This window comes from Gekko japonicus, unplaced genomic scaffold (genome assembly GCF_001447785.1).
Source record: "Gekko japonicus isolate JY-2015 unplaced genomic scaffold, Gekko_japonicus_V1.1 scaffold4064, whole genome shotgun sequence".
NCBI classification, from domain to species: domain Eukaryota; kingdom Metazoa; phylum Chordata; class Lepidosauria; order Squamata; family Gekkonidae; genus Gekko; species Gekko japonicus.
The window spans coordinates 23,173-33,606 of record NW_015164322.1 but is presented as its reverse complement, the minus strand read 5'-3'; positions in this window follow the sequence as shown (position 1 = coordinate 33,606).

Sequence of the window (10,434 nt, the reverse complement as noted above, 5' to 3'; positions counted from 1 at the left end):
CCCTGATATCAGGGGCCCGGCGGTGGACCTGCAAGGCCGGCGGGAGTGCGAGGAAGCCCCGCCAAGGCCCTCCCTGGCTCCAGGCAGGCAGGGGTGGGGAGAGGCAGGGAGGAAGCAACTTACACTCCCTCTTCTCCTGCCTCCTCCTGGCTGAATGAGGGCCGGAAGCTGGGCGGCCGGAAGCAGGGGGCGGGGTTTCGTCGTTCCCCCACCCCCCACACCTCACCCGGGGGAACTGCGATCCCCCGCGATCCCCCCCGAATCGACCTCTGGGCGTGCCTGACATTTGAGGGGGCAGAGTCCTGAAATGACCCACCATAGCTATGGGCCTGCCTTTCGTGCATTTTAAGAGTCTCCTGTCTGTGGGCAAGGTCCTTCTCCTCCTGGCCCCGAACTTCCTTTCTCCCTCCCACCAACTTGTGTTTTGTACTAACCATTCAACGGACCAGGACCTCTGGGGGATTATCCAAAAGCTTCCTGTTTTGTGAAGGTTTGGTTGATTCTGATTAAAAGGTGCTTGTGGAATACAAGAGATAGACAGGGTCCCTGGTTTTTATACATGTGTTAGCCAAGACACAGATAAACATATAAATCCTAACGCAATTCTCTGTGTCGCACAGCTGAATCGAAGTTTGGAGGAGAGCAGCATTAAAACGGTATTTCTTGGGTGTCAAGCCACGGCTTTTAGGTAAGGACTCCGGTTGCGGACTGGGTGATGGTAATTATTATTGTATAAAGTTTTAAACCGTTAAGTGCTCAGAATGCTTTTGCCTCATTGGATAGTTGGTTGGCTCTGAGTCCTGAGGATACCTTCTTTTTAAATAAGTTTTTAAACAAGTTTCTAGTCCTCATGGGTAAACAGAGAGAGGGACATGGTCCAGATTTTGAGCAGCTATGTTTTGATGCTTTGATGTCTTTTGATTTGTGGCCCACCGTGGCTCAGAGGTTAAGACGCTGAGCTGCAGACCGGAAGGTCTGAAGTTCAGCAGTTCGAGACCCTAGTGCCGCATAACGGATTGAGTTCCCATCTTTGGCCCCAGCTCCTGCCAACCCAGCAGTTCGAAAGCAAGAAAAATGCAAGTAGATAAATAGGTACCGCTTCAGTGGGAAGGTAACAGCGTTCCGTGCGCCTCGGTGTTTAGTCATGCCGGCCACATGACCACGGAAATGTCTTCGGACAGCGCTGGCTCTTCGGTTTGGAAACGGAGATGAGCATTGCCCCCCTAGAGTCAGATTCGAATAGCTTTCAAGCAAGGGAACCTTTATGTTTTGATGCAGTTTCAACTCAGTACCGTGTGAATCACTCACATTTTCACTGGTGGCAGAATCTGGATTCTAGATGGATAGCAACGGATCTGTCTATAAACTGGCTGGCAGGTCATGTTTTGGTTACACACACCCTGGCTGCAGCTACGGCTTCCTTCAGACCAGCTCCCAATCACCCACTTAAAGGAGGAGACAATAGCTGGGATAGGGCCATGACTCAGTGGTAGAGTCTCTCCTTTGCATGCAGATGGTCCCAGGTTCAATCTTTGGCATCTCCAGTTGAAAGAACTAGGAAGTAGGCGATGATTGAGACTTCCGCCTGAGACTCTGAAGAGCCGCTGCCAGTCTGAGTAGACAATACTGACCTTGATGGACCAGGCTTAGTATAAGGCTGCTTCATGTATTAGCCCAGGCAGTGAAAAAATAAAGGATCGAGGTTGTTTTGATATTATCATCATCAGCTACCTTCATTGGCATCACAACAAAACATAGATCATCAAGGGATAAAGGGTACAACCTTCATTGCTGGAGTTGAAAAAAATCCTCTCCTCTTAGTGGCACAATATAAAAATTTAGCCACCAAATCAGTGATTTCAGAGTTATGGGAAGATAGTAAAAAAAACCGTCTTGCAAACATCAGATTGACCCTTGCGAATTTGTAGCAGAGGTTCTAGATATATGGCAGGAATATCACAGTAAAAGATACAGTGCAGGAGAACATGTTTAGTACTTTCTATCTCCCCCGGACCTCAAGAACAAAGCCTAGAGGCGTATGGCATTTTTTTTAAACCTCCCGTACAGTACCGCATAGGGAAGAACATTAAAACGAGCTAACAAGCTGGAGAAGTACTCAGCCAAAACACCATTAGTGGACATCCCCCACCACAAAGGGGAACATCTACCAGAGGCAAGACTTCTAAGTTCTTGCATCTCAATATCAACAAGTCTTTGCTTGACTAAAGCAAAAACACAGCTGTCGGAAAGGTACGCAAAGTCGTCCAAACTGAACCCAATTACAGAACCCCCCCCCCCTATGTAGGACATCCACTCAGAAGATTGTGATTCAGTTAGCATGTGAGCAATTAGGCCCAGGAGCTTTCCCTGGCTTAATTGACTCAATCAACAATGCAACCTCTTCTACTTGAACCGGGCTAGGGTTGCCAAGTCCTACCTAGTCTGCAGCGGGGGGAGTCCCGGCCCTCTCTGGGAGTTCTTTGGCGTGTGCGTGTGTTACCCAGAAGTGATGTTGGGGCAGGACCACTATCATTCAAGGGGAAACCATAGAGTTTTCCATCGAATGATAGAGCGTCCCCCCCGAAACATGCCCAACGCGATGACGTCGCCTCTGGGTGACGTCATCAAACTGGGTAAGTCTCTGTGATCCCGGGTGGGGTTCCCCTCGGAACCCCCTTTGGGTGTGGGGTTCCCCTCGGCAGCCCGATCCTGTCAACCCTATGTATGGCTCTGCCCCTTTAAAAACCCATCTTTCTCAAGGGGAAAAAAAAGATTTAAGAAAGAGGGTAGGGATTTACACAGAGTCTGGGAACCAGGAAAAGCTCAACAAGGTTTTCCTATCTAATCTCTGGGATTAGGGATACAGGAGGTAAACTGCAAGAGCCTTCCGATGTGAGGGGCCTCCGAATAAGAAAGGAAAGCGAGATTATCATTCTTTCTGCCTTTGCCATTGTGTAAATCATTTTCGTCTCCTTTCTTTGAGAAACGTAGTAAAGCATTGCTTTTGTCACGCGGGGCCTCTGAAACTGACCTTATTGTGTTTTTATAATCCTGCCTTGGTTAAGAATTTGGGAAATTTGGAATCCGACTCACAGGCTCTTCAGTCTAGCCGTGTGCATCCAAGGCATAGCCCCCTCCTACAATTTTGCCTGGCATTTGGCAACATCTGGCAACCAGCCCCAAATCCTGGGAATATGATGGGTCCTGATTTTTTTCCTCCCTTGCATCAGGTTTCCAGTCCTTGCAGGCGGACAGAGAAATAGCAGGTTGTCTTTGACAGTAAATATGACCTTGGTCTTTCCCCAGATCTTTGGAGGGTGGGGATCACACTGGCGTGGACGCCGTTTGCTCCTACAGAGGTGCTTCCCCCATTGACCGAAAGCAAATTTATCATGAAATAGTGAACCGCACAAACAGTTTCACCACGATGGGACCCTACACTCCGGACCAGGACAGCCTTTACGTGAACGGTAATGGGTAGATTTTGAGAACATTTAAACCTGGCGGGGGGGGGGGCATGAGTCCAATGTGCCTAGAGACCTCCTCCATGTGTGCATTCACCCCCCCTCGTCCCATTCACCTGAGGACAGACCTGGGACTGGTAGGGTTGCCAAGTCAAGGACGAGAGATTACGGGACAGGCTGAACGTGGTAAGGAAAAACAACCGTGATATGATAACGAAACCTTGTTAGAGAAAAATATATCTTCTTTAATTATCCAGTGAATAACAAATCATAAAAGGTGTTTCCTTTGAAGTAAATTGGTCTCAAGTTCTTCTTTTTAGACGTACAGCGCTCAATGGACCGTTTCACTCGAGGTTTCATCAGATGAGACCTTACACCTTTTGTATTCTTTCTACTCCCTCTTCCTTTCTAGCTTACATCATTGGGTACCATCGGAAAGAAAAACTTGAGACCAATTTACTTCAAAGAAAACACCTTTAATGATTTGTTATTCACAGTGGACAATTAAAGAAGATATATTTTTCTCTAACAAGGTTTCGTTATCGTATCACGATTGTTTTTCCCTTACGAAGTTCAACCTCCAGGTGGAAGCTGAAGATCTGGAATGGCTACTGGTTTCCAGACTACATAGATGGCTTATTATTTATTTAATTAAATCATCTACTCCAATTCTCCTGGATAGAATGGCTGCTTTGGAAGGTGGACTGTAGGGCGTGATACCCGGCCGAGGCCCCTCCCCTGCCTAAAGCTCACCCTCCCTGGCTACACCCTCAAATATCCAGGTATGCAGAACTATGGTTGCCAGATGCCCTGGGGGCCGGGGGTCTGCCCGCTTTAGGGGCCCCGATCCGCCAGCCCGTATCCAGCTGGTGGGGGGGGGGAAGTGCCTGGATCAGACCAACACCCAGAGGTGATGTCATCACATTGGGCATGTCGCCAGGGGGACGCTCTAGCATTCGGCCTGAAAACTCTATGGTATCATATCATAGAGTTTCTAGCTGAATGCTAGAGTGCCCCCCCCGCGACGTGCCTAGTGCGATGACGTCACTTCCAGGTGATGTCATCATGATGTGTGGTGCACACCAGAAGATCCCAGGAGAGGAGCTTCCCCCCCACACACACCGGCCAAAGGCAGCTGTATTCAGAACCCAGAATTGGCAACCCCAGGGACTGCACTGGTTTTGATTTTTCTCATCACTGCTGTTTCAGTCAAAGAATCTCCTTTTTCAGATTCGCTTCCCCCTTGTGCAAATGAATCCAGTTACATTGGAGCATCCTCTCCCTAAGGATCCTTGTATTAAATTTGCTGTCGTCATTTGTACTGGCCAATGCCGGCTGAAAAGAGATATTCTTTCTTTCTGAAACATTTTGTGATCCTGGTCTCAGACAGAAATGATCCTTCCCGTTTTGGTCCAAGGAAGAGAAATGTGAAGTGTTTGCAAAAGCCATGTGTGTCTGAGTGGGAAAACTGAGTGCAATTCTCCCGCAGATCTTCCTACGTTCCTTTCACCTTCAAATGTTTAGACCATTGAGGCAGGGGTGCCAACTCGGGGTTGGGAAATCTGTGGAGATTTGAGGGCAGAGCAGAGTTTGGGGAGGGGAGGAGGCTCAGCAAGGATGAGATGCCATAGAGTTCACCCTCTGAAGTTGCCATTTTCTGCAGGAAAACCGATCTCTGTCATCTGGAGGTCAATTATAATTCTGGGGGGACTCCAGGACCCATCTAGACTTTAGTACAAAACCTGAGGGTCACAGTGTTAGGAAGATATGGAAAAATATATGACACTGTGTATAATAGATATATTGGGGCTGTGGTGGCTCAGTTGTTAAGACGCTGAACTGCAGACTGGAAGGTCGGTAGTTCAGCAGTTCGAGACCCAAGTGCCGCATGACGGAGTGAGCTCCCGTCTCTGGCCCCAGCTCCTGCCAACCTAGCAGTTCGAAAGCAAGAAATTGCAAGTAGATAAATAGGTACAGCTTTGGTGGGAAGGTAACAGTGTTCCGTGCGCCTTGGCATCTAGTCATGCCAGCCACATGACCACAGAAACGTCTTCAGACAGCGCTGGCTCTTCGGCTTGGAAACGGAGATGAGCACTGCGCCCTAGAGTCGGATTCGACTGGCTTTCGAGCAACAGAAACCTTTATAATAGATAATATGCTTAAGGTAGATCTATTTTGTGGTTTTTATTTTTCTTTTCTTAATTTTTCCATGCTGTTATATAAATATTGGTGTCAAGTATTACCAAACATAGGTTCACCAAAACAATACATCAAAGTCCAGGTTTGCACTATGTTCACACATTCAAACAGCACCTTGTCAGTTTCACAACCAGGAGTCCCACGGGACTCTAGTAATTTACCCGTATCGAATACAATCTTTTTCAAGGACAGTGATATACATACAAGACATAAGGCGCAATAAATTCTCTTTGTGAGTATAAAGCTCTTTAAAAAGCAGCATTTTTCTAGGGTCCCATCGGAATCCTTGCAGCAAACATAATAACTTATCTAGAAGAACATATCTCTCAAGTTCTTTTTTTCTTTTCTTTTTTGGTAAAAGAATTTTTTATTTTCATGGAAATAACCTCTTACAGTTAAAAAAAAAAACTATTATCATTCTTAAACCAATACCTATATTCCCATATCTCCCCTCCCTCCTGGTGGCTTCCCGCAATGTTTCCCCCTTTGACCCTCCAGTACATCTTAAGATAACATCAATTAATCTCAATATTGTTCTAAACATAGTAAATTGTGCTTCACATCCCAGTTTTTTTCTAGGTAAAGTTTAAAGTCATTCCATTCTTCAAAAAAGCCAAGATCTTCCCTGTTATTCAGTTTCTTCGTAATTTTGTCCATCTCTGCCATGAACAGAATTTTTCGTATCCATTCTTCTATTTCTGGTGTTCTTTCTTGTTTCCAACACTGTCCATCTCTCAAGTTCTATCAGGCACCCTCTTTTGCGTTCTTCTTGTAACAGTGGTCTCTTCGTGTTCCAGGTTATCATGAATCAACCATCGAACCTCGTGAGTATTCAAAAGAATATTTCATTCATGCTTCCTTTGGTCCCAAAGGTCCTCTCATATAAGCCATTATTGAAGAGGCAGCATTATTGCACATGAACACACATGAACCTGCCTTATACTGAATCAGACCCTTGGTCCATCAAAGTCAGTATTGTCAGACTGGCGATTGGTCTCCAGGGTCTCAAGCAGAGGTCTTTCCCATCACCAACTGCTTGGACCTTTTAACTGGAGATGCCCATGATTGAACCCGGGGCCTTCTGCATGCAAAACAGAGGTGTGGTGTAGAGGTGAAGAGCAGCGGACTTTAATTTGCAGAACCAGGTTTGATTCCCTACTCCTACGCATGAAGTCTGCTGGGAGACCTTGGGCCAGTCGCAGTTCTCTCAGAACTGTCTCAGCCCCACCTACCTCACAAGGTGCCTGTCATGGGGAGAGGAAGGGAAGGCGATTGTAAGCCACTTTGAGACTCCTTAGGGTAGAGAAAAGTGGGGTAAAAACCCAACTCTTCTTCTTTTCCTCCTTCTTCTCCTCCTCCACTGAGCCATGGCCCTTATCCATTCCCCAATTCCATCTCCATGGCCAATTGCTGCCATTCATGTTCTGTTCAGTAATAGTAGCTCTCCTGCACGAGTTCCTGCCAGGGTTGATGGGAATTATAGTTTTGCAGCCTCCCAAACGCAATCAGAAGGTCAAGGAAACTATGATTCCTAGTATCCTGTGAGAATGTGCCAATGGCGGCGGCTAGCTATGTGTGTGTTAAGTGCCATCAAGCTGCTTCGACTTATGGCGACCCTGCGAAGGAACGTCCTCCAGAATGTCCTGTCATTAACAATCTTGCTTGGGTCTTGCAAATGGAGGACTGCGGCTTCCCTGATGGATTCGATCCATCTCCTGTTGTGGAGGGCCATGGCTTCCTTGATGGATTCGATCCATCTCCTGTTGTGGAGGGCCATGGCTTACTTGATGGATTCGATCCATCTCCTGTTGTGGAGGGCCATGGCTTCCTTGATGGATTCGATCGATCTCCTGTTGTGGAGGGCCATGGCTTCCTTGATGGATTCAATCCATCACCTGTTGTGGAGGGCCATGGCTTCCTTGATGGATTCAATCCATCTCCTGTTGTGGAGGGCCATGGCTTCCTTGATGGATTCAATCCATCACCTGTTGTGGAGGGCCATGGCTTCCTTGATGGATTCAATCCATCACCTGTTGTAGAGGGCCATGGCTTCCTTGATGGATTTGATCCATCTCCTGTTGTGTCTTCCTCTTCTCCTGCTGCCTTCAACTTTTCCTAGCATTATTGTCCTTTCCAGTGACTCTTCTCAGAATGTGACCAAAGTACAATAGTCTCAGTTTAGTCTTTTTAGCTTCTAGGGGAGAGTCCAGGCTTGATTTGATCTAGATCCACTTCTTTGTCTCTTTGGCTGCCCAGGCTGCTGGCTAGCTGCCTGTTTAATTTAATTTAAGGCATTTTTAGCCAACCTTTCTCCTATAAAAAAAATCTGGGGATCGATGTTGCCAAAAGGCACAGAAGCAAATCTGATTGAAAGACTGCTAGTTTTAAATGACAAATGAATCGTCTGTTTGAGAGTCTGAGATGCCGGATTCAAAATGAGCACTTTGAGAAAGGCAAGGTTGATTTTTCAAATGGGTTTATTTGCAAAGATTGTGGCATCACTGTCTTTAACACATAGCAGTCCTCTCTCTAAGCTATGGAGTCTTGTGAGCCAAAATTCTACTTTGTGAGCTACTGGCATTAAAATTGTGAGTGAGCAATTTGGCTACCGCATCAATTACTTTGCTCTGGACTATGGAGCCATCCTTACTGAGCTAAAGCAAAAGTGTGTGAGCCAGGGGCTAAAAAACTCAGCTAGCTCACACTAACTGAGCTTAGGGGGAACACTGTGTGACATAAGCTGCTTTGATTCTACCAATCAAGTGGATATTTTTAAAAAATAAATAAAGAACTCTTCTGTTTAATACTTGAGCTGTTATTTTCCAGCTGTCCCGAGAACAACCCCAAGACCTCCCACAACACAGTCGCCAATGATGGGTTATTTCACCGTGAATTACACCGTAACCAATCTCAAGTATAAGCCTGGCATGGGAGATCCCCATTCAAAAGACTTCAGTTCTACAAACAGAACTCTTAGCACACTGGTAAGCCTCAAAGACAATGCCGAACTTCATAAAAGCATTTGATATCAAATGCTTGTTGGAAATGTAAAAGAGTTCCTGGGAACTTTTTTCATATGTGGTGGACGTGTGATAGAGTTAAAAAACATAATGGGCCTGGATTCATGAAATATTACAAAAAATGATGAATTGTATTAAACCTTTTACTCCTGAATTATTTTTACCGAATGTAAGACCAGAAAATTGTAAAAAGGGATTACTTTTATCTTATTATACATGTACTAACCACTGCGAGAATATTATATGCCAAGTATTGGAGAAAAGATGAAATACCTTTAAAAGACGAAATTATAAGTAAAATTTCGGAAACAACAGAGATGGACAAGTTAACTTTATTTTTGAGAGGACAAGAAGAAAAATTTCACAATACATGGTCAAGATTTTATACTTGGTTGGAAGATTACAATAAATGAACTATATAACTCCTTAACATTTATTAGAGACATTATAGATACTATTTACAATTATCTGCGGACTCTATGGATAAAAGATTTTTGCTTTATGATACTCATTTTAACACGTAACTGGATACTGTAAGAAGTAATTGAACAGACTATTACTACATAGACTCTGAAGACCCCCCCCAAAAAAAAAACCCTTCATAAAAGCAAATGAGTCTCGATCTCAGGCATGATTCCAACTCATGAAATCTTCCTTTTACACCTAGTTGGGCCGACGCTTGCAAGAGAGCAGCATTGGACCTCAGTTTGCAGGATGCAGCGTGACAGCTTTCAGGTACAGTTTACGGAGAATGCTTGGCAATGCATAAACAGTCTGTTTTTCAGAACCAGGGAAACGCCAGAAGCTGTCATCTAACGTGTGATCAAGGGACAGTGTCGAATTTCTCCTTTGCAGTTCCGGGCTCCGGCCCCCAAATTTCCACTTCAATTTACCTTCTCTTGCACACAAATCAAACTCACAATCCTTTGTTTCTGCACCTTCTTTTCTGCTTGCTTGCACCAAATTCCCCTGTAAAGAATACACGTTTTTCAACATCGATAAATCAGCATTGTGCACCTATATTGTATGTTGCAGCGGCATACGTTGTTGTACTGTTTTAGAAAAGGATAACGTGCTTTATCAGTTAACAGTTGACGCACATAGAAGTGAAATCAGGAACACCTCACTTCTAATGCAAGCACAGGAAGTGGCTTTAGACTGAGAGGGTTGCCAACCTCCAGGTGGGGCCTGGAGATCTCACAAAATTACAATTTAGTGATTGGTTCTGCTGGAGATTAGTTCTGCTGGAGATTAGTTCTGCTGGAGGAAATGGCAGATTTCAGAGGATGGTCTATGTTATTGTACTTGGCTGAGGTCCCTGCCCTCCCCATGCTCCACACCCAAATCTTCAGGAATTTCCCAGCCTGGAGTTGGCAACCCTGCTCCATCTGCAGACAGTCTCCAAAGCCTCAGGCAAAGAAGGGCATTTTTCTAGCACCTTCTCCCTGAGATCCAGTAGCTAGAGATGCCGGAGACTGAAGCAGGGATCTTCTGCATGCAAAGCCGGCTGCAGAGTCCCTGCCTGAGTCTGGAGTAGAGATGTGAAGGCCCGGAAAAAAAACGGAAAAATTCGGGGAAAAACCGGGTTTTTTCCTGAAGCCTTTTTGTTTTTTTCCGAAAAATTGAAAAAATTGAAAAAAGAAAATAAAAGAAAAAAATTGATTATGGCACATTTTATTTTAACATGATGAATAAAATATTTTAAGACAAGGTGTTCAAATATTTTCCAAATCATTTCTAATATATATATA